The 17,074-nt window shown below is 45.8% G+C and overlaps 49 non-coding genes and 14 pseudogenes across 49 annotated transcripts; all 63 read left to right on the top strand.

Annotated features, from left to right (window-relative positions):
- Positions 1 to 16: 16 nt before the first annotated feature.
- On the top strand, positions 17 to 135 carry LOC140345132 (5S ribosomal RNA). The gene has a single exon (XR_011923792.1). It is a non-coding gene; the product is annotated as a 5S ribosomal RNA (ribosomal RNA).
- Positions 136 to 291: 156 nt separating this feature from the next.
- On the top strand, positions 292 to 410 carry LOC140345131 (5S ribosomal RNA). The gene has a single exon (XR_011923791.1). It is a non-coding gene; the product is annotated as a 5S ribosomal RNA (ribosomal RNA).
- Positions 411 to 555: 145 nt separating this feature from the next.
- On the top strand, positions 556 to 674 carry LOC140346020 (5S ribosomal RNA). Its single transcript, XR_011924279.1, has one exon. It is a non-coding gene; the product is annotated as a 5S ribosomal RNA (ribosomal RNA).
- Positions 675 to 829: 155 nt separating this feature from the next.
- Positions 830 to 948, top strand: LOC140345130 (5S ribosomal RNA). The gene has a single exon (XR_011923790.1). It is a non-coding gene; the product is annotated as a 5S ribosomal RNA (ribosomal RNA).
- Positions 949 to 1,104: 156 nt separating this feature from the next.
- Positions 1,105 to 1,223, top strand: LOC140345205 (5S ribosomal RNA; annotated as a pseudogene).
- A 146-nt stretch (positions 1,224 to 1,369) lies between these two features.
- On the top strand, positions 1,370 to 1,488 carry LOC140346019 (5S ribosomal RNA). Its single transcript, XR_011924278.1, has one exon. It is a non-coding gene; the product is annotated as a 5S ribosomal RNA (ribosomal RNA).
- A 155-nt stretch (positions 1,489 to 1,643) lies between these two features.
- On the top strand, positions 1,644 to 1,762 carry LOC140345509 (5S ribosomal RNA; annotated as a pseudogene).
- Positions 1,763 to 1,908: 146 nt separating this feature from the next.
- Positions 1,909 to 2,027, top strand: LOC140346018 (5S ribosomal RNA). Its single transcript, XR_011924277.1, has one exon. It is a non-coding gene; the product is annotated as a 5S ribosomal RNA (ribosomal RNA).
- A 146-nt stretch (positions 2,028 to 2,173) lies between these two features.
- Positions 2,174 to 2,292, top strand: LOC140346017 (5S ribosomal RNA). The gene has a single exon (XR_011924276.1). It is a non-coding gene; the product is annotated as a 5S ribosomal RNA (ribosomal RNA).
- A 156-nt stretch (positions 2,293 to 2,448) lies between these two features.
- Positions 2,449 to 2,567, top strand: LOC140345128 (5S ribosomal RNA). The gene has a single exon (XR_011923789.1). It is a non-coding gene; the product is annotated as a 5S ribosomal RNA (ribosomal RNA).
- A 156-nt stretch (positions 2,568 to 2,723) lies between these two features.
- Positions 2,724 to 2,842, top strand: LOC140345203 (5S ribosomal RNA; annotated as a pseudogene).
- A 146-nt stretch (positions 2,843 to 2,988) lies between these two features.
- On the top strand, positions 2,989 to 3,107 carry LOC140346016 (5S ribosomal RNA). Its single transcript, XR_011924275.1, has one exon. It is a non-coding gene; the product is annotated as a 5S ribosomal RNA (ribosomal RNA).
- A 156-nt stretch (positions 3,108 to 3,263) lies between these two features.
- Positions 3,264 to 3,382, top strand: LOC140345508 (5S ribosomal RNA; annotated as a pseudogene).
- A 146-nt stretch (positions 3,383 to 3,528) lies between these two features.
- On the top strand, positions 3,529 to 3,647 carry LOC140346015 (5S ribosomal RNA). Its single transcript, XR_011924274.1, has one exon. It is a non-coding gene; the product is annotated as a 5S ribosomal RNA (ribosomal RNA).
- A 158-nt stretch (positions 3,648 to 3,805) lies between these two features.
- LOC140345127 (5S ribosomal RNA) lies at positions 3,806 to 3,924 on the top strand. Its single transcript, XR_011923788.1, has one exon. It is a non-coding gene; the product is annotated as a 5S ribosomal RNA (ribosomal RNA).
- A 146-nt stretch (positions 3,925 to 4,070) lies between these two features.
- LOC140345125 (5S ribosomal RNA) lies at positions 4,071 to 4,189 on the top strand. The gene has a single exon (XR_011923786.1). It is a non-coding gene; the product is annotated as a 5S ribosomal RNA (ribosomal RNA).
- A 146-nt stretch (positions 4,190 to 4,335) lies between these two features.
- LOC140345124 (5S ribosomal RNA) lies at positions 4,336 to 4,454 on the top strand. The gene has a single exon (XR_011923785.1). It is a non-coding gene; the product is annotated as a 5S ribosomal RNA (ribosomal RNA).
- Positions 4,455 to 4,600: 146 nt separating this feature from the next.
- On the top strand, positions 4,601 to 4,719 carry LOC140346014 (5S ribosomal RNA). Its single transcript, XR_011924273.1, has one exon. It is a non-coding gene; the product is annotated as a 5S ribosomal RNA (ribosomal RNA).
- Positions 4,720 to 4,886: 167 nt separating this feature from the next.
- On the top strand, positions 4,887 to 5,005 carry LOC140345506 (5S ribosomal RNA; annotated as a pseudogene).
- A 146-nt stretch (positions 5,006 to 5,151) lies between these two features.
- LOC140346013 (5S ribosomal RNA) lies at positions 5,152 to 5,270 on the top strand. Its single transcript, XR_011924272.1, has one exon. It is a non-coding gene; the product is annotated as a 5S ribosomal RNA (ribosomal RNA).
- A 167-nt stretch (positions 5,271 to 5,437) lies between these two features.
- LOC140345505 (5S ribosomal RNA) lies at positions 5,438 to 5,556 on the top strand (annotated as a pseudogene).
- Positions 5,557 to 5,702: 146 nt separating this feature from the next.
- LOC140346012 (5S ribosomal RNA) lies at positions 5,703 to 5,821 on the top strand. Its single transcript, XR_011924271.1, has one exon. It is a non-coding gene; the product is annotated as a 5S ribosomal RNA (ribosomal RNA).
- Positions 5,822 to 5,979: 158 nt separating this feature from the next.
- Positions 5,980 to 6,098, top strand: LOC140345202 (5S ribosomal RNA; annotated as a pseudogene).
- A 146-nt stretch (positions 6,099 to 6,244) lies between these two features.
- LOC140346010 (5S ribosomal RNA) lies at positions 6,245 to 6,363 on the top strand. The gene has a single exon (XR_011924269.1). It is a non-coding gene; the product is annotated as a 5S ribosomal RNA (ribosomal RNA).
- Positions 6,364 to 6,518: 155 nt separating this feature from the next.
- On the top strand, positions 6,519 to 6,637 carry LOC140345504 (5S ribosomal RNA; annotated as a pseudogene).
- A 146-nt stretch (positions 6,638 to 6,783) lies between these two features.
- On the top strand, positions 6,784 to 6,902 carry LOC140346009 (5S ribosomal RNA). Its single transcript, XR_011924268.1, has one exon. It is a non-coding gene; the product is annotated as a 5S ribosomal RNA (ribosomal RNA).
- Positions 6,903 to 7,060: 158 nt separating this feature from the next.
- LOC140345123 (5S ribosomal RNA) lies at positions 7,061 to 7,179 on the top strand. The gene has a single exon (XR_011923784.1). It is a non-coding gene; the product is annotated as a 5S ribosomal RNA (ribosomal RNA).
- Positions 7,180 to 7,325: 146 nt separating this feature from the next.
- On the top strand, positions 7,326 to 7,444 carry LOC140345122 (5S ribosomal RNA). Its single transcript, XR_011923783.1, has one exon. It is a non-coding gene; the product is annotated as a 5S ribosomal RNA (ribosomal RNA).
- Positions 7,445 to 7,590: 146 nt separating this feature from the next.
- On the top strand, positions 7,591 to 7,709 carry LOC140346008 (5S ribosomal RNA). The gene has a single exon (XR_011924267.1). It is a non-coding gene; the product is annotated as a 5S ribosomal RNA (ribosomal RNA).
- Positions 7,710 to 7,876: 167 nt separating this feature from the next.
- On the top strand, positions 7,877 to 7,995 carry LOC140345503 (5S ribosomal RNA; annotated as a pseudogene).
- Positions 7,996 to 8,141: 146 nt separating this feature from the next.
- LOC140346006 (5S ribosomal RNA) lies at positions 8,142 to 8,260 on the top strand. The gene has a single exon (XR_011924266.1). It is a non-coding gene; the product is annotated as a 5S ribosomal RNA (ribosomal RNA).
- A 158-nt stretch (positions 8,261 to 8,418) lies between these two features.
- On the top strand, positions 8,419 to 8,537 carry LOC140345121 (5S ribosomal RNA). Its single transcript, XR_011923782.1, has one exon. It is a non-coding gene; the product is annotated as a 5S ribosomal RNA (ribosomal RNA).
- A 146-nt stretch (positions 8,538 to 8,683) lies between these two features.
- On the top strand, positions 8,684 to 8,802 carry LOC140345120 (5S ribosomal RNA). The gene has a single exon (XR_011923781.1). It is a non-coding gene; the product is annotated as a 5S ribosomal RNA (ribosomal RNA).
- Positions 8,803 to 8,958: 156 nt separating this feature from the next.
- Positions 8,959 to 9,077, top strand: LOC140345502 (5S ribosomal RNA; annotated as a pseudogene).
- Positions 9,078 to 9,223: 146 nt separating this feature from the next.
- LOC140346005 (5S ribosomal RNA) lies at positions 9,224 to 9,342 on the top strand. The gene has a single exon (XR_011924265.1). It is a non-coding gene; the product is annotated as a 5S ribosomal RNA (ribosomal RNA).
- Positions 9,343 to 9,500: 158 nt separating this feature from the next.
- LOC140345119 (5S ribosomal RNA) lies at positions 9,501 to 9,619 on the top strand. The gene has a single exon (XR_011923780.1). It is a non-coding gene; the product is annotated as a 5S ribosomal RNA (ribosomal RNA).
- Positions 9,620 to 9,765: 146 nt separating this feature from the next.
- Positions 9,766 to 9,884, top strand: LOC140345501 (5S ribosomal RNA; annotated as a pseudogene).
- Positions 9,885 to 10,050: 166 nt separating this feature from the next.
- On the top strand, positions 10,051 to 10,169 carry LOC140345118 (5S ribosomal RNA). The gene has a single exon (XR_011923779.1). It is a non-coding gene; the product is annotated as a 5S ribosomal RNA (ribosomal RNA).
- A 146-nt stretch (positions 10,170 to 10,315) lies between these two features.
- On the top strand, positions 10,316 to 10,434 carry LOC140346004 (5S ribosomal RNA). Its single transcript, XR_011924264.1, has one exon. It is a non-coding gene; the product is annotated as a 5S ribosomal RNA (ribosomal RNA).
- A 158-nt stretch (positions 10,435 to 10,592) lies between these two features.
- LOC140345117 (5S ribosomal RNA) lies at positions 10,593 to 10,711 on the top strand. Its single transcript, XR_011923778.1, has one exon. It is a non-coding gene; the product is annotated as a 5S ribosomal RNA (ribosomal RNA).
- A 146-nt stretch (positions 10,712 to 10,857) lies between these two features.
- Positions 10,858 to 10,976, top strand: LOC140346003 (5S ribosomal RNA). The gene has a single exon (XR_011924263.1). It is a non-coding gene; the product is annotated as a 5S ribosomal RNA (ribosomal RNA).
- A 155-nt stretch (positions 10,977 to 11,131) lies between these two features.
- Positions 11,132 to 11,250, top strand: LOC140345116 (5S ribosomal RNA). The gene has a single exon (XR_011923777.1). It is a non-coding gene; the product is annotated as a 5S ribosomal RNA (ribosomal RNA).
- A 146-nt stretch (positions 11,251 to 11,396) lies between these two features.
- On the top strand, positions 11,397 to 11,515 carry LOC140346002 (5S ribosomal RNA). The gene has a single exon (XR_011924262.1). It is a non-coding gene; the product is annotated as a 5S ribosomal RNA (ribosomal RNA).
- Positions 11,516 to 11,672: 157 nt separating this feature from the next.
- On the top strand, positions 11,673 to 11,790 carry LOC140345594 (5S ribosomal RNA; annotated as a pseudogene).
- A 146-nt stretch (positions 11,791 to 11,936) lies between these two features.
- On the top strand, positions 11,937 to 12,055 carry LOC140346001 (5S ribosomal RNA). Its single transcript, XR_011924261.1, has one exon. It is a non-coding gene; the product is annotated as a 5S ribosomal RNA (ribosomal RNA).
- Positions 12,056 to 12,210: 155 nt separating this feature from the next.
- LOC140345114 (5S ribosomal RNA) lies at positions 12,211 to 12,329 on the top strand. The gene has a single exon (XR_011923775.1). It is a non-coding gene; the product is annotated as a 5S ribosomal RNA (ribosomal RNA).
- A 146-nt stretch (positions 12,330 to 12,475) lies between these two features.
- Positions 12,476 to 12,594, top strand: LOC140346000 (5S ribosomal RNA). Its single transcript, XR_011924260.1, has one exon. It is a non-coding gene; the product is annotated as a 5S ribosomal RNA (ribosomal RNA).
- Positions 12,595 to 12,749: 155 nt separating this feature from the next.
- LOC140345112 (5S ribosomal RNA) lies at positions 12,750 to 12,868 on the top strand. Its single transcript, XR_011923774.1, has one exon. It is a non-coding gene; the product is annotated as a 5S ribosomal RNA (ribosomal RNA).
- A 146-nt stretch (positions 12,869 to 13,014) lies between these two features.
- On the top strand, positions 13,015 to 13,133 carry LOC140345998 (5S ribosomal RNA). Its single transcript, XR_011924258.1, has one exon. It is a non-coding gene; the product is annotated as a 5S ribosomal RNA (ribosomal RNA).
- A 155-nt stretch (positions 13,134 to 13,288) lies between these two features.
- Positions 13,289 to 13,407, top strand: LOC140345111 (5S ribosomal RNA). The gene has a single exon (XR_011923773.1). It is a non-coding gene; the product is annotated as a 5S ribosomal RNA (ribosomal RNA).
- A 146-nt stretch (positions 13,408 to 13,553) lies between these two features.
- Positions 13,554 to 13,672, top strand: LOC140345997 (5S ribosomal RNA). Its single transcript, XR_011924257.1, has one exon. It is a non-coding gene; the product is annotated as a 5S ribosomal RNA (ribosomal RNA).
- A 155-nt stretch (positions 13,673 to 13,827) lies between these two features.
- LOC140345110 (5S ribosomal RNA) lies at positions 13,828 to 13,946 on the top strand. The gene has a single exon (XR_011923772.1). It is a non-coding gene; the product is annotated as a 5S ribosomal RNA (ribosomal RNA).
- A 146-nt stretch (positions 13,947 to 14,092) lies between these two features.
- Positions 14,093 to 14,211, top strand: LOC140345996 (5S ribosomal RNA). Its single transcript, XR_011924256.1, has one exon. It is a non-coding gene; the product is annotated as a 5S ribosomal RNA (ribosomal RNA).
- Positions 14,212 to 14,369: 158 nt separating this feature from the next.
- Positions 14,370 to 14,488, top strand: LOC140345109 (5S ribosomal RNA). The gene has a single exon (XR_011923771.1). It is a non-coding gene; the product is annotated as a 5S ribosomal RNA (ribosomal RNA).
- A 146-nt stretch (positions 14,489 to 14,634) lies between these two features.
- On the top strand, positions 14,635 to 14,753 carry LOC140345500 (5S ribosomal RNA; annotated as a pseudogene).
- A 157-nt stretch (positions 14,754 to 14,910) lies between these two features.
- On the top strand, positions 14,911 to 15,029 carry LOC140345995 (5S ribosomal RNA). The gene has a single exon (XR_011924255.1). It is a non-coding gene; the product is annotated as a 5S ribosomal RNA (ribosomal RNA).
- A 158-nt stretch (positions 15,030 to 15,187) lies between these two features.
- On the top strand, positions 15,188 to 15,306 carry LOC140345108 (5S ribosomal RNA). The gene has a single exon (XR_011923770.1). It is a non-coding gene; the product is annotated as a 5S ribosomal RNA (ribosomal RNA).
- A 146-nt stretch (positions 15,307 to 15,452) lies between these two features.
- On the top strand, positions 15,453 to 15,571 carry LOC140345499 (5S ribosomal RNA; annotated as a pseudogene).
- Positions 15,572 to 15,728: 157 nt separating this feature from the next.
- Positions 15,729 to 15,847, top strand: LOC140345994 (5S ribosomal RNA). The gene has a single exon (XR_011924254.1). It is a non-coding gene; the product is annotated as a 5S ribosomal RNA (ribosomal RNA).
- Positions 15,848 to 16,005: 158 nt separating this feature from the next.
- On the top strand, positions 16,006 to 16,124 carry LOC140345107 (5S ribosomal RNA). Its single transcript, XR_011923768.1, has one exon. It is a non-coding gene; the product is annotated as a 5S ribosomal RNA (ribosomal RNA).
- A 156-nt stretch (positions 16,125 to 16,280) lies between these two features.
- On the top strand, positions 16,281 to 16,399 carry LOC140345106 (5S ribosomal RNA). Its single transcript, XR_011923767.1, has one exon. It is a non-coding gene; the product is annotated as a 5S ribosomal RNA (ribosomal RNA).
- Positions 16,400 to 16,545: 146 nt separating this feature from the next.
- Positions 16,546 to 16,664, top strand: LOC140345105 (5S ribosomal RNA). The gene has a single exon (XR_011923766.1). It is a non-coding gene; the product is annotated as a 5S ribosomal RNA (ribosomal RNA).
- Positions 16,665 to 16,810: 146 nt separating this feature from the next.
- On the top strand, positions 16,811 to 16,929 carry LOC140345104 (5S ribosomal RNA). The gene has a single exon (XR_011923765.1). It is a non-coding gene; the product is annotated as a 5S ribosomal RNA (ribosomal RNA).
- Positions 16,930 to 17,074: the final 145 nt, after the last annotated feature.

The raw sequence follows: 17,074 nt of genomic DNA, 5'->3' as shown, positions 1-17,074 counted from the left end.
TGACCTGGAACATTTCGCTCACGGCCATACCACCCTGGACCAGCCCGATCTCGTTTGATCTCGGAAGCCAAGCGGGGTTGGGCCTTGTTAGTACTTGGATGGGAGACCGCCTGGGAATACCAGGTGCTGTGAGCATTTTCACACTTTTTCACCCGTCAAAAAAAAAAAAAGAAGTTTTTCATTGAGATATCCCAATTTTGACCGAGCAAGTGGCGTGAAGGTACTCTTCACGAAAAGACAGTGTTTGATGCAAAAAAAGCCATTTATACGAGTTTTGACCTGGAACATTTCGCTCACGGCCATACCACCCTGGACCAGCCCGATCTCGTTTGATCTCGGAAGCCAAGCGGGGTTGGGCCTTGTTAGTACTTGGATGGGAGACCGCCTGGGAATACCAGGTGCTGTGAGCATTTTCACACTTTTTCACCCGTCAAAAAAAAAAAAGAAGTTTTTCATTGAGATATCCCAATTTTGACCGAGCAAGTGGCGTGAAGGTACTCTTCACGAAAAGACAGTGTTTGATATAAAAAAGGCCGTTTTGACCTGGAACATTTCGCTCACGGCCATACCACCCTGGACCAGCCCGATCTCGTCTGATCTCGGAAGCCAAGCAGGGTTGGGCCTGGTTAGTACTTGGATGGGAGACCGCCTGGGAATACCAGGTGCTGTGAGCATTTTCACACTTTTTCACCTGTCAAAAAAAAAAAAAAAAAAAAAAGAAGTTTTTCATTGAGATATCCCAATTTTGACCGAGCAAGTGGCGTGAAGGTACTCTTCACGAAAAGACAGTGTTTGATATAAAAAAGGCCGTTTTGACCTGGAACATTTCGCTCACGGCCATACCACCCTGGACCAGCCCGATCTCGTTTGATCTCGGAAGCCAAGCGGGGTTGGGCCTTGTTAGTACTTGGATGGGAGACCGCCTGGGAATACCAGGTGCTGTGAGCATTTTCACACTTTTTCACCCGTCAAAAAAAAAAAAAGAAGTTTTTCATTGAGATATCCCAATTTTGACCGAGCAAGTGGCGTGAAGGTACTCTTCACGAAAAGACAGTGTTTGATGCAAAAAAAGCCATTTATACGAGTTTTGACCTGGAACATTTCGCTCACGGCCATACCACCCTGGACCAGCCCGATCTCGTTTGATCTCGGAAGCCAAGCGGGGTTGGGCCTTGTTAGTACTTGGATGGGAGACCGCCTGGGAATACCAGGTGCTGTTAGCATTTTCACACTTTTTCACCCGTCAAAAAAAAAAAAAGAAGTTTTTCATTGAGATATCCCAATTTTGACCGAGCAAGTGGCGTGAAGGTACTCTTCACGAAAAGACAGTGTTTGATATAAAAAAGGCCGTTTTGACCTGGAACATTTCGCTCACGGCCATACCACCCTGGACCAGCCCGATCTCGTCTGATCTCGGAAGCCAAGCAGGGTTGGGCCTGGTTAGTACTTGGATGGGAGACCGCCTGGGAATACCAGGTGCTGTGAGCATTTTCACACTTTTTCACCTGTCAAAAAAAAAAAAAAAAAAAAAAGAAGTTTTTCATTGAGATATCCCAATTTTGACCGAGCAAGTGGCGTGAAGGTACTCTTCACGAAAAGACAGTGTTTGATATAAAAAAGGCCGTTTTGACCTGGAACATTTCGCTCACGGCCATACCACCCTGGACCAGCCCGATCTCGTTTGATCTCGGAAGCCAAGCGGGGTTGGGCCTTGTTAGTACTTGGATGGAACACCGCCTGGGAATACCAGGTGCTGTGAGCATTTTCACACTTTTTCACCCGTCAAAAAAAAAAAAAGAAGTTTTTCATTGAGATATCCCAATTTTGACCGAGCAAGTGGCGTGAAGGTACTCTTCACGAAAAGACAGTGTTTGATATAAAAAAGGCCGTTTTGACCTGGAACATTTCGCTCACGGCCATACCACCCTGGACCAGCCCGATCTCGTCTGATCTCGGAAGCCAAGCAGGGTTGGGCCTGGTTAGTACTTGGATGGGAGACCGCCTGGGAATACCAGGTGCTGTGAGCATTTTCACACTTTTTCACCCGTCAAAAAAAAAAAAAGAAGTTTTTCATTGAGATATCCCAATTTTGACCGAGCAAGTGGCGTGAAGGTACTCTTCACGAAAAGACAGTGTTTGATATAAAAAAGGCCGTTTTGACCTGGAACATTTCGCTCACGGCCATACCACCCTGGACCAGCCCGATCTCGTCTGATCTCGGAAGCCAAGCAGGGTTGGGCCTGGTTAGTACTTGGATGGGAGACCGCCTGGGAATACCAGGTGCTGTGAGCATTTTCACACTTTTTCACCTGTCAAAAAAAAAAAAAAAAAAAAAAAGAAGTTTTTCATTGAGATATCCCAATTTTGACCGAGCAAGTGGCGTGAAGGTACTCTTCACGAAAAGACAGTGTTTGATATAAAAAAGGCCGTTTTGACCTGGAACATTTCGCTCACGGCCATACCACCCTGGACCAGCCCGATCTCGTTTGATCTCGGAAGCCAAGCGGGGTTGGGCCTTGTTAGTACTTGGATGGGAGACCGCCTGGGAATACCAGGTGCTGTGAGCATTTTCACACTTTTTCACCCGTCAAAAAAAAAAAAAGAAGTTTTTCATTGAGATATCCCAATTTTGACCGAGCAAGTGGCGTGAAGGTACTCTTCACGAAAAGACAGTGTTTGATGCAAAAAAAGCCATTTATACGAGTTTTGACCTGGAACATTTCGCTCACGGCCATACCACCCTGGACCAGCCCGATCTCGTTTGATCTCGGAAGCCAAGCGGGGTTGGGCCTTGTTAGTACTTGGATGGGAGACCGCCTGGGAATACCAGGTGCTGTTAGCATTTTCACACTTTTTCACCCGTCAAAAAAAAAAAAAGAAGTTTTTCATTGAGATATCCCAATTTTGACCGAGCAAGTGGCGTGAAGGTACTCTTCACGAAAAGACAGTGTTTGATATAAAAAAGGCCGTTTTGACCTGGAACATTTCGCTCACGGCCATACCACCCTGGACCAGCCCGATCTCGTCTGATCTCGGAAGCCAAGCAGGGTTGGGCCTGGTTAGTACTTGGATGGGAGACCGCCTGGGAATACCAGGTGCTGTGAGCATTTTCACACTTTTTCACCTGTCAAAAAAAAAAAAAAAAAAAAAAAGAAGTTTTTCATTGAGATATCCCAATTTTGACCGAGCAAGTGGCGTGAAGGTACTCTTCACGAAAAGACAGTGTTTGATATAAAAAAGGCCGTTTTGACCTGGAACATTTCGCTCACGGCCATACCACCCTGGACCAGCCCGATCTCGTTTGATCTCGGAAGCCAAGCGGGGTTGGGCCTTGTTAGTACTTGGATGGAACACCGCCTGGGAATACCAGGTGCTGTGAGCATTTTCACACTTTTTCACCCGTCAAAAAAAAAAAAAGAAGTTTTTCATTGAGATATCCCAATTTTGACCGAGCAAGTGGCGTGAAGGTACTCTTCACGAAAAGACAGTGTTTGATATAAAAAAGGCCGTTTTGACCTGGAACATTTCGCTCACGGCCATACCACCCTGGACCAGCCCGATCTCGTCTGATCTCGGAAGCCAAGCAGGGTTGGGCCTGGTTAGTACTTGGATGGGAGACCGCCTGGGAATACCAGGTGCTGTGAGCATTTTCACACTTTTTCACCTGTCAAAAAAAAAAAAAAAAAAAAAAAAAGAAGTTTTTCATTGAGATATCCCAATTTTGACCGAGCAAGTGGCGTGAAGGTACTCTTCACGAAAAGACAGTGTTTGATATAAAAAAGGCCGTTTTGACCTGGAACATTTCGCTCACGGCCATACCACCCTGGACCAGCCCGATCTCGTTTGATCTCGGAAGCCAAGCGGGGTTGGGCCTTGTTAGTACTTGGATGGGAGACCGCCTGGGAATACCAGGTGCTGTGAGCATTTTCACACTTTTTCACCCGTCAAAAAAAAAAAAAGAAGTTTTTCATTGAGATATCCCAATTTTGACCGAGCAAGTGGCGTGAAGGTACTCTTCACGAAAAGACAGTGTTTGATATAAAAAAGGCCGTTTTGACCTGGAACATTTCGCTCACGGCCATACCACCCTGGACCAGCCCGATCTCGTTTGATCTCGGAAGCCAAGCGGGGTTGGGCCTTGTTAGTACTTGGATGGGAGACCGCCTGGGAATACCAGGTGCTGTGAGCATTTTCACACTTTTTCACCCGTCAAAAAAAAAAAAAGAAGTTTTTCATTGAGATATCCCAATTTTGACCGAGCAAGTGGCGTGAAGGTACTCTTCACGAAAAGACAGTGTTTGATATAAAAAAGGCCGTTTTGACCTGGAACATTTCGCTCACGGCCATACCACCCTGGACCAGCCCGATCTCGTTTGATCTCGGAAGCCAAGCGGGGTTGGGCCTTGTTAGTACTTGGATGGGAGACCGCCTGGGAATACCAGGTGCTGTGAGCATTTTCACACTTTTTCACCCGTCAAAAAAAAAAGAAGAAGTTTTTCATTGAGATATCCCAATTTTGACCGAGCAAGTGGCGTGAAGGTACTCTTCACGAAAAGACAGTGTTTGATATAAAAAAGGCCGTTTTGACCTGGAACATTTCGCTCACGGCCATACCACCCTGGACCAGCCCGATCTCGTCTGATCTCGGAAGCCAAGCAGGGTTGGGCCTGGTTAGTACTTGGATGGGAGACCGCCTGGGAATACCAGGTGCTGTGAGCATTTTCACACTTTTTCACCTGTCAAAAAAAAAAAAAAAAAAAAAAAAGAAGTTTTTCATTGAGATATCCCAATTTTGACCGAGCAAGTGGCGTGAAGGTACTCTTCACGAAAAGACAGTGTTTGATGCAAAAAAAGCCATTTATACGAGTTTTGACCTGGAACATTTCGCTCACGGCCATACCACCCTGGACCAGCCCGATCTCGTTTGATCTCGGAAGCCAAGCGGGGTTGGGCCTTGTTAGTACTTGGATGGAACACCGCCTGGGAATACCAGGTGCTGTGAGCATTTTCACACTTTTTCACCCGTCAAAAAAAAAAAAAGAAGTTTTTCATTGAGATATCCCAATTTTGACCGAGCAAGTGGCGTGAAGGTACTCTTCACGAAAAGACAGTGTTTGATATAAAAAAGGCCGTTTTGACCTGGAACATTTCGCTCACGGCCATACCACCCTGGACCAGCCCGATCTCGTCTGATCTCGGAAGCCAAGCAGGGTTGGGCCTGGTTAGTACTTGGATGGGAGACCGCCTGGGAATACCAGGTGCTGTGAGCATTTTCACACTTTTTCACCTGTCAAAAAAAAAAAAAAAAAAAAAAAAGAAGTTTTTCATTGAGATATCCCAATTTTGACCGAGCAAGTGGCGTGAAGGTACTCTTCACGAAAAGACAGTGTTTGATGCAAAAAAAGCCATTTATACGAGTTTTGACCTGGAACATTTCGCTCACGGCCATACCACCCTGGACCAGCCCGATCTCGTTTGATCTCGGAAGCCAAGCGGGGTTGGGCCTTGTTAGTACTTGGATGGAACACCGCCTGGGAATACCAGGTGCTGTGAGCATTTTCACACTTTTTCACCCGTCAAAAAAAAAAAAAGAAGTTTTTCATTGAGATATCCCAATTTTGACCGAGCAAGTGGCGTGAAGGTACTCTTCACGAAAAGACAGTGTTTGATATAAAAAAGGCCGTTTTGACCTGGAACATTTCGCTCACGGCCATACCACCCTGGACCAGCCCGATCTCGTCTGATCTCGGAAGCCAAGCAGGGTTGGGCCTGGTTAGTACTTGGATGGGAGACCGCCTGGGAATACCAGGTGCTGTGAGCATTTTAACACTTTTTCACCTGTCAAAAAAAAAAAAAAAAAAAAAAAAAGAAGTTTTTCATTGAGATATCCCAATTTTGACCGAGCAAGTGGCGTGAAGGTACTCTTCACGAAAAGACAGTGTTTGATATAAAAAAGGCCGTTTTGACCTGGAACATTTCGCTCACGGCCATACCACCCTGGACCAGCCCGATCTCGTTTGATCTCGGAAGCCAAGCGGGGTTGGGCCTTGTTAGTACTTGGATGGGAGACCGCCTGGGAATACCAGGTGCTGTTAGCATTTTCACACTTTTTCACCCGTCAAAAAAAAAAAAAGAAGTTTTTCATTGAGATATCCCAATTTTGACCGAGCAAGTGGCGTGAAGGTACTCTTCACGAAAAGACAGTGTTTGATATAAAAAAGGCCGTTTTGTCCTGGAACATTTCGCTCACGGCCATACCACCCTGGACCAGCCCGATCTCGTCTGATCTCGGAAGCCAAGCAGGGTTGGGCCTGGTTAGTACTTGGATGGGAGACCGCCTGGGAATACCAGGTGCTGTGAGCATTTTCACACTTTTTCACCTGTCAAAAAAAAAAAAAAAAAAAAAAGAAGTTTTTCATTGAGATATCCCAATTTTGACCGAGCAAGTGGCGTGAAGGTACTCTTCACGAAAAGACAGTGTTTGATATAAAAAAGGCCGTTTTGACCTGGAACATTTCGCTCACGGCCATACCACCCTGGACCAGCCCGATCTCGTTTGATCTCGGAAGCCAAGCGGGGTTGGGCCTTGTTAGTACTTGGATGGAACACCGCCTGGGAATACCAGGTGCTGTGAGCATTTTCACACTTTTTCACCCGTCAAAAAAAAAAAAAGAAGTTTTTCATTGAGATATCCCAATTTTGACCGAGCAAGTGGCGTGAAGGTACTCTTCACGAAAAGACAGTGTTTGATATAAAAAAGGCCGTTTTGACCTGGAACATTTCGCTCACGGCCATACCACCCTGGACCAGCCCGATCTCGTCTGATCTCGGAAGCCAAGCAGGGTTGGGCCTGGTTAGTACTTGGATGGGAGACCGCCTGGGAATACCAGGTGCTGTGAGCATTTTCACACTTTTTCACCTGTCAAAAAAAAAAAAAAAAAAAAAAAAAGAAATTTTTCATTGAGATATCCCAATTTTGACCGAGCAAGTGGCGTGAAGGTACTCTTCACGAAAAGACAGTGTTTGATATAAAAAAGGCCGTTTTGACCTGGAACATTTCGCTCACGGCCATACCACCCTGGACCAGCCCGATCTCGTTTGATCTCGGAAGCCAAGCGGGGTTGGGCCTTGTTAGTACTTGGATGGGAGACCGCCTGGGAATACCAGGTGCTGTGAGCATTTTCACACTTTTTCACCCGTCAAAAAAAAAAAAAGAAGTTTTTCATTGAGATATCCCAATTTTGACCGAGCAAGTGGCGTGAAGGTACTCTTCACGAAAAGACAGTGTTTGATATAAAAAAGGCCGTTTTGACCTGGAACATTTCGCTCACGGCCATACCACCCTGGACCAGCCCGATCTCGTTTGATCTCGGAAGCCAAGCGGGGTTGGGCCTTGTTAGTACTTGGATGGGAGACCGCCTGGGAATACCAGGTGCTGTGAGCATTTTCACACTTTTTCACCCGTCAAAAAAAAAAGAAGAAGTTTTTCATTGAGATATCCCAATTTTGACCGAGCAAGTGGCGTGAAGGTACTCTTCACGAAAAGACAGTGTTTGATATAAAAAAGGCCGTTTTGACCTGGAACATTTCGCTCACGGCCATACCACCCTGGACCAGCCCGATCTCGTCTGATCTCGGAAGCCAAGCAGGGTTGGGCCTGGTTAGTACTTGGATGGGAGACCGCCTGGGAATACCAGGTGCTGTGAGCATTTTCACACTTTTTCACCTGTCAAAAAAAAAAAAAAAAAAAAAAAAGAAGTTTTTCATTGAGATATCCCAATTTTGACCGAGCAAGTGGCGTGAAGGTACTCTTCACGAAAAGACAGTGTTTGATGCAAAAAAAGCCATTTATACGAGTTTTGACCTGGAACATTTCGCTCACGGCCATACCACCCTGGACCAGCCCGATCTCGTTTGATCTCGGAAGCCAAGCGGGGTTGGGCCTTGTTAGTACTTGGATGGAACACCGCCTGGGAATACCAGGTGCTGTGAGCATTTTCACACTTTTTCACCCGTCAAAAAAAAAAAAAGAAGTTTTTCATTGAGATATCCCAATTTTGACCGAGCAAGTGGCGTGAAGGTACTCTTCACGAAAAGACAGTGTTTGATATAAAAAAGGCCGTTTTGACCTGGAACATTTCGCTCACGGCCATACCACCCTGGACCAGCCCGATCTCGTCTGATCTCGGAAGCCAAGCAGGGTTGGGCCTGGTTAGTACTTGGATGGGAGACCGCCTGGGAATACCAGGTGCTGTGAGCATTTTAACACTTTTTCACCTGTCAAAAAAAAAAAAAAAAAAAAAAAAAGAAGTTTTTCATTGAGATATCCCAATTTTGACCGAGCAAGTGGCGTGAAGGTACTCTTCACGAAAAGACAGTGTTTGATATAAAAAAGGCCGTTTTGACCTGGAACATTTCGCTCACGGCCATACCACCCTGGACCAGCCCGATCTCGTTTGATCTCGGAAGCCAAGCGGGGTTGGGCCTTGTTAGTACTTGGATGGGAGACCGCCTGGGAATACCAGGTGCTGTGAGCATTTTCACACTTTTTCACCCGTCAAAAAAAAAAAAAGAAGTTTTTCATTGAGATATCCCAATTTTGACCGAGCAAGTGGCGTGAAGGTACTCTTCACGAAAAGACAGTGTTTGATATAAAAAAGGCCGTTTTGACCTGGAACATTTCGCTCACGGCCATACCACCCTGGACCAGCCCGATCTCGTTTGATCTCGGAAGCCAAGCGGGGTTGGGCCTTGTTAGTACTTGGATGGGAGACCGCCTGGGAATACCAGGTGCTGTGAGCATTTTCACACTTTTTCACCCGTCAAAAAAAAAAAAAGAAGTTTTTCATTGAGATATCCCAATTTTGACCGAGCAAGTGGCGTGAAGGTACTCTTCACGAAAAGACAGTGTTTGATGCAAAAAAAGCCATTTATACGAGTTTTGACCTGGAACATTTCGCTCACGGCCATACCACCCTGGACCAGCCCGATCTCGTTTGATCTCGGAAGCCAAGCGGGGTTGGGCCTTGTTAGTACTTGGATGGAACACCGCCTGGGAATACCAGGTGCTGTGAGCATTTTCACACTTTTTCACCCGTCAAAAAAAAAAAAAGAAGTTTTTCATTGAGATATCCCAATTTTGACCGAGCAAGTGGCGTGAAGGTACTCTTCACGAAAAGACAGTGTTTGATATAAAAAAGGCCGTTTTGACCTGGAACATTTCGCTCACGGCCATACCACCCTGGACCAGCCCGATCTCGTCTGATCTCGGAAGCCAAGCAGGGTTGGGCCTGGTTAGTACTTGGATGGGAGACCGCCTGGGAATACCAGGTGCTGTGAGCATTTTCACACTTTTTCACCTGTCAAAAAAAAAAAAAAAAAAAAAAAAAGAAGTTTTTCATTGAGATATCCCAATTTTGACCGAGCAAGTGGCGTGAAGGTACTCTTCACGAAAAGACAGTGTTTGATATAAAAAAGGCCGTTTTGACCTGGAACATTTCGCTCACGGCCATACCACCCTGGACCAGCCCGATCTCGTTTGATCTCGGAAGCCAAGCGGGGTTGGGCCTTGTTAGTACTTGGATGGGAGACCGCCTGGGAATACCAGGTGCTGTGAGCATTTTCACACTTTTTCACCCGTCAAAAAAAAAAAAAGAAGTTTTTCATTGAGATATCCCAATTTTGACCGAGCAAGTGGCGTGAAGGTACTCTTCACGAAAAGACAGTGTTTGATATAAAAAAGGCCGTTTTGACCTGGAACATTTCGCTCACGGCCATACCACCCTGGACCAGCCCGATCTCGTTTGATCTCGGAAGCCAAGCGGGGTTGGGCCTTGTTAGTACTTGGATGGAACACCGCCTGGGAATACCAGGTGCTGTGAGCATTTTCACACTTTTTCACCTGTCAAAAAAAAAAAAAAAAAAAAAAAGAAGTTTTTCATTGAGATATCCCAATTTTGACCGAGCAAGTGGCGTGAAGGTACTCTTCACGAAAAGACAGTGTTTGATGCAAAAAAAGCCATTTATACGAGTTTTGACCTGGAACATTTCGCTCACGGCCATACCACCCTGGACCAGCCCGATCTCGTTTGATCTCGGAAGCCAAGCGGGGTTGGGCCTTGTTAGTACTTGGATGGGAGACCGCCTGGGAATACCAGGTGCTGTGAGCATTTTCACACTTTTTCACCCGTCAAAAAAAAAAAAAGAAGTTTTTCATTGAGATATCCCAATTTTGACCGAGCAAGTGGCGTGAAGGTACTCTTCACGAAAAGACAGTGTTTGATATAAAAAAGGCCGTTTTGACCTGGAACATTTCGCTCACGGCCATACCACCCTGGACCAGCCCGATCTCGTCTGATCTCGGAAGCCAAGCAGGGTTGGGCCTGGTTAGTACTTGGATGGGAGACCGCCTGGGAATACCAGGTGCTGTGAGCATTTTCACACTTTTTCACCTGTCAAAAAAAAAAAAAAAAAAAAAAAAAGAAGTTTTTCATTGAGATATCCCAATTTTGACCGAGCAAGTGGCGTGAAGGTACTCTTCACGAAAAGACAGTGTTTGATATAAAAAAGGCCGTTTTGACCTGGAACATTTCGCTCACGGCCATACCACCCTGGACCAGCCCGATCTCGTTTGATCTCGGAAGCCAAGCGGGGTTGGGCCTTGTTAGTACTTGGATGGGAGACCGCCTGGGAATACCAGGTGCTGTGAGCATTTTCACACTTTTTCACCCGTCAAAAAAAAAAAAAGAAGTTTTTCATTGAGATATCCCAATTTTGACCGAGCAAGTGGCGTGAAGGTACTCTTCACGAAAAGACAGTGTTTGATATAAAAAAGGCCGTTTTGACCTGGAACATTTCGCTCACGGCCATACCACCCTGGACCAGCCCGATCTCGTCTGATCTCGGAAGCCAAGCAGGGTTGGGCCTGGTTAGTACTTGGATGGGAGACCGCCTGGGAATACCAGGTGCTGTGAGCATTTTCACACTTTTTCACCTGTCAAAAAAAAAAAAAAAAAAAAAAGAAGTTTTTCATTGAGATATCCCAATTTTGACCGAGCAAGTGGCGTGAAGGTACTCTTCACGAAAAGACAGTGTTTGATATAAAAAAGGCCGTTTTGACCTGGAACATTTCGCTCACGGCCATACCACCCTGGACCAGCCCGATCTCGTTTGATCTCGGAAGCCAAGCGGGGTTGGGCCTTGTTAGTACTTGGATGGGAGACCGCCTGGGAATACCAGGTGCTGTGAGCATTTTCACACTTTTTCACCCGTCAAAAAAAAAAAAAGAAGTTTTTCATTGAGATATCCCAATTTTGACCGAGCAAGTGGCGTGAAGGTACTCTTCACGAAAAGACAGTGTTTGATATAAAAAAGGCCGTTTTGACCTGGAACATTTCGCTCACGGCCATACCACCCTGGACCAGCCCGATCTCGTCTGATCTCGGAAGCCAAGCAGGGTTGGGCCTGGTTAGTACTTGGATGGGAGACCGCCTGGGAATACCAGGTGCTGTGAGCATTTTCACACTTTTTCACCTGTCAAAAAAAAAAAAAAAAAAAAAAAAGAAGTTTTTCATTGAGATATCCCAATTTTGACCGAGCAAGTGGCGTGAAGGTACTCTTCACGAAAAGACAGTGTTTGATATAAAAAAGGCCGTTTTGACCTGGAACATTTCGCCACGGCCATACCACCCTGGACCAGCCCGATCTCGTTTGATCTCGGAAGCCAAGCGGGGTTGGGCCTTGTTAGTACTTGGATGGGAGACCGCCTGGGAATACCAGGTGCTGTGAGCATTTTCACACTTTTTCACCCGTCAAAAAAAAAAAAAGAAGTTTTTCATTGAGATATCCCAATTTTGACCGAGCAAGTGGCGTGAAGGTACTCTTCACGAAAAGACAGTGTTTGATATAAAAAAGGCCGTTTTGACCTGGAACATTTCGCTCACGGCCATACCACCCTGGACCAGCCCGATCTCGTCTGATCTCGGAAGCCAAGCAGGGTTGGGCCTGGTTAGTACTTGGATGGGAGACCGCCTGGGAATACCAGGTGCTGTGAGCATTTTCACACTTTTTCACCTGTCAAAAAAAAAAAAAAAAAAAAAAGAAGTTTTTCATTGAGATATCCCAATTTTGACCGAGCAAGTGGCGTGAAGGTACTCTTCACGAAAAGACAGTGTTTGATATAAAAAAGGCCGTTTTGACCTGGAACATTTCGCTCACGGCCATACCACCCTGGACCAGCCCGATCTCGTTTGATCTCGGAAGCCAAGCGGGGTTGGGCCTTGTTAGTACTTGGATGGGAGACCGCCTGGGAATACCAGGTGCTGTGAGCATTTTCACACTTTTTCACCCGTCAAAAAAAAAAAAAGAAGTTTTTCATTGAGATATCCCAATTTTGACCGAGCAAGTGGCGTGAAGGTACTCTTCACGAAAAGACAGTGTTTGATATAAAAAAGGCCGTTTTGACCTGGAACATTTCGCTCACGGCCATACCACCCTGGACCAGCCCGATCTCGTCTGATCTCGGAAGCCAAGCAGGGTTGGGCCTGGTTAGTACTTGGATGGGAGACCGCCTGGGAATACCAGGTGCTGTGAGCATTTTCACACTTTTTCACCTGTCAAAAAAAAAAAAAAAAAAAAAAGAAGTTTTTCATTGAGATATCCCAATTTTGACCGAGCAAGTGGCGTGAAGGTACTCTTCACGAAAAGACAGTGTTTGATATAAAAAAGGCCGTTTTGACCTGGAACATTTCGCTCACGGCCATACCACCCTGGACCAGCCCGATCTCGTTTGATCTCGGAAGCCAAGCGGGGTTGGGCCTTGTTAGTACTTGGATGGGAGACCGCCTGGGAATACCAGGTGCTGTGAGCATTTTCACACTTTTTCACCCGTCAAAAAAAAAAAAAGAAGTTTTTCATTGAGATATCCCAATTTTGACCGAGCAAGTGGCGTGAAGGTACTCTTCACGAAAAGACAGTGTTTGATATAAAAAAGGCCGTTTTGACCTGGAACATTTCGCTCACGGCCATACCACCCTGGACCAGCCCGATCTCGTCTGATCTCGGAAGCCAAGCAGGGTTGGGCCTGGTTAGTACTTGGATGGGAGACCGCCTGGGAATACCAGGTGCTGTGAGCATTTTCACACTTTTTCACCTGTCAAAAAAAAAAAAAAAAAAAAAAGAAGTTTTTCATTGAGATATCCCAATTTTGACCGAGCAAGTGGCGTGAAGGTACTCTTCACGAAAAGACAGTGTTTGATATAAAAAAGGCCGTTTTGACCTGGAACATTTCGCTCACGGCCATACCACCCTGGACCAGCCCGATCTCGTTTGATCTCGGAAGCCAAGCGGGGTTGGGCCTTGTTAGTACTTGGATGGGAGACCGCCTGGGAATACCAGGTGCTGTGAGCATTTTCACACTTTTTCACCCGTCAAAAAAAAAAAAAGAAGTTTTTCATTGAGATATCCCAATTTTGACCGAGCAAGTGGCGTGAAGGTACTCTTCACGAAAAGACAGTGTTTGATATAAAAAAGGCCGTTTTGACCTGGAACATTTCGCTCACGGCCATACCACCCTGGACCAGCCCGATCTCGTCTGATCTCGGAAGCCAAGCAGGGTTGGGCCTGGTTAGTACTTGGATGGGAGACCGCCTGGGAATACCAGGTGCTGTGAGCATTTTCACACTTTTTCACCTGTCAAAAAAAAAAAAAAAAAAAAAAGAAGTTTTTCATTGAGATATCCCAATTTTGACCGAGCAAGTGGCGTGAAGGTACTCTTCACGAAAAGACAGTGTTTGATATAAAAAAGGCCGTTTTGACCTGGAACATTTCGCTCACGGCCATACCACCCTGGACCAGCCCGATCTCGTTTGATCTCGGAAGCCAAGCGGGGTTGGGCCTTGTTAGTACTTGGATGGGAGACCGCCTGGGAATACCAGGTGCTGTGAGCATTTTCACACTTTTTCACCCGTCAAAAAAAAAAAAAGAAGTTTTTCATTGAGATATCCCAATTTTGACCGAGCAAGTGGCGTGAAGGTACTCTTCACGAAAAGACAGTGTTTGATATAAAAAAGGCCGTTTTGACCTGGAACATTTCGCTCACGGCCATACCACCCTGGACCAGCCCGATCTCGTCTGATCTCGGAAGCCAAGCAGGGTTGGGCCTGGTTAGTACTTGGATGGGAGACCGCCTGGGAATACCAGGTGCTGTGAGCATTTTCACACTTTTTCACCTGTCAAAAAAAAAAAAAAAAAAAAAAAAAGAAGTTTTTCATTGAGATATCCCAATTTTGACCGAGTAAGTGGCGTGAAGGTACTCTTCACGAAAAGACAGTGTTTGATATAAAAAAGGCCGTTTTGACCTGGAACATTTCGCTCACGGCCATACCACCCTGGACCAGCCCGATCTCGTTTGATCTCGGAAGCCAAGCGGGGTTGGGCCTTGTTAGTACTTGGATGGGAGACCGCCTGGGAATACCAGGTGCTGTGAGCATTTTCACACTTTTTCACCCGTCAAAAAAAAAAAAAGAAGTTTTTCATTGAGATATCCCAATTTTGACCGAGCAAGTGGCGTGAAGGTACTCTTCACGAAAAGACAGTGTTTGATATAAAAAAGGCCGTTTTGACCTGGAACATTTCGCTCACGGCCATACCACCCTGGACCAGCCCGATCTCGTTTGATCTCGGAAGCCAAGCGGGGTTGGGCCTTGTTAGTACTTGGATGGAACACCGCCTGGGAATACCAGGTGCTGTGAGCATTTTCACACTTTTTCACCTGTCAAAAAAAAAAAAAAAAAAAAAAAAGAAGTTTTTCATTGAGATATCCCAATTTTGACCGAGCAAGTGGCGTGAAGGTACTCTTCACGAAAAGACAGTGTTTGATATAAAAAAGGCCGTTTTGACCTGGAACATTTCGCTCACGGCCATACCACCCTGGACCAGCCCGATCTCGTCTGATCTCGGAAGCCAAGCAGGGTTGGGCCTGGTTAGTACTTGGATGGGAGACCGCCTGGGAATACCAGGTGCTGTGAGCATTTTCACACTTTTTCACCTGTCAAAAAAAAAAAAAAAAAAAAAAAAAGAAGTTTTTCATTGAGATATCCCAATTTTGACCGAGCAAGTGGCGTGAAGGTACTCTTCACGAAAAGACAGTGTTTGATATAAAAAAGGCCGTTTTGACCTGGAACATTTCGCTCACGGCCATACCACCCTGGACCAGCCCGATCTCGTTTGATCTCGGAAGCCAAGCGGGGTTGGGCCTTGTTAGTACTTGGATGGGAGACCGCCTGGGAATACCAGGTGCTGTGAGCATTTTCACACTTTTTCACCCGTCAAAAAAAAAAAAAGAAGTTTTTCATTGAGATATCCCAATTTTGACCGAGCAAGTGGCGTGAAGGTACTCTTCACGAAAAGACAGTGTTTGATATAAAAAAGGCCGTTTTGACCTGGAACATTTCGCTCACGGCCATACCACCCTGGACCAGCCCGATCTCGTTTGATCTCGGAAGCCAAGCGGGGTTGGGCCTTGTTAGTACTTGGATGGAACACCGCCTGGGAATACCAGGTGCTGTGAGCATTTTCACACTTTTTCACCTGTCAAAAAAAAAAAAAAAAAAAAAAAAGAAGTTTTTCATTGAGATATCCCAATTTTGACCGAGCAAGTGGCGTGAAGGTACTCTTCACGAAAAGACAGTGTTTGATATAAAAAAGGCCGTTTTGACCTGGAACATTTCGCTCACGGCCATACCACCCTGGACCAGCCCGATCTCGTCTGATCTCGGAAGCCAAGCAGGGTTGGGCCTGGTTAGTACTTGGATGGGAGACCGCCTGGGAATACCAGGTGCTGTGAGCATTTTCACACTTTTTCACCTGTCAAAAAAAAAAAAAAAAAAAAAAAAAGAAGTTTTTCATTGAGATATCCCAATTTTGACCGAGCAAGTGGCGTGAAGGTACTCTTCACGAAAAGACAGTGTTTGATATAAAAAAGGCCGTTTTGACCTGGAACATTTCGCTCACGGCCATACCACCCTGGACCAGCCCGATCTCGTTTGATCTCGGAAGCCAAGCGGGGTTGGGCCTTGTTAGTACTTGGATGGGAGACCGCCTGGGAATACCAGGTGCTGTGAGCATTTTCACACTTTTTCACCCGTCAAAAAAAAAAAAAGAAGTTTTTCATTGAGATATCCCAATTTTGACCGAGCAAGTGGCGTGAAGGTACTCTTCACGAAAAGACAGTGTTTGATGCAAAAAAAGCCATTTATACGAGTTTTGACCTGGAACATTTCGCTCACGGCCATACCACCCTGGACCAGCCCGATCTCGTTTGATCTCGGAAGCCAAGCGGGGTTGGGCCTTGTTAGTACTTGGATGGGAGACCGCCTGGGAATACCAGGTGCTGTGAGCATTTTCACACTTTTTCACCCGTCAAAAAAAAAAAAAGAAGTTTTTCATTGAGATATCCCAATTTTGACCGAGCAAGTGGCGTGAAGGTACTCTTCACGAAAAGACAGTGTTTGATATAAAAAAGGCCGTTTTGACCTGGAACATTTCGCTCACGGCCATACCACCCTGGACCAGCCCGATCTCGTTTGATCTCGGAAGCCAAGCGGGGTTGGGCCTTGTTAGTACTTGGATGGGAGACCGCCTGGGAATACCAGGTGCTGTGAGCATTTTCACACTTTTTCACCCGTCAAAAAAAAAAAAAGAAGTTTTTCATTGAGATATCCCAATTTTGACCGAGCAAGTGGCGTGAATGTACTCTTCACGAAAAGACAGTGTTTGATATAAAAAAGGCCGTTTTGACCTGGAACATTTCGCTCACGGCCATACCACCCTGGACCAGCCCGATCTCGTTTGATCTCGGAAGCCAAGCGGGGTTGGGCCTTGTTAGTACTTGGATGGGAGACCGCCTGGGAATACCAGGTGCTGTGAGCATTTTCACACCTTTTCACCCGTCAAAAAAAAAAAAAGAAGTTTTTCATTGAGATATCCCAATTTTGACCGAGCAAGTGGCGTGAAGGTACTCTTCACGAAAAGACAGTGTTTGATGCAAAAAAAGCCATTTATACGAGTTTTGACC

This window comes from Eucyclogobius newberryi, unplaced genomic scaffold (genome assembly GCF_026437365.1).
Source record: "Eucyclogobius newberryi isolate DKJ021-1_F unplaced genomic scaffold, fEucNew1.0.hap1 SCAF_56, whole genome shotgun sequence".
In the NCBI taxonomy this organism is placed as follows: domain Eukaryota; kingdom Metazoa; phylum Chordata; class Actinopteri; order Gobiiformes; family Gobiidae; genus Eucyclogobius; species Eucyclogobius newberryi.
Note: the sequence above shows the minus strand (reverse complement) of the source record. Positions and strands in the feature narration are given on the sequence as shown.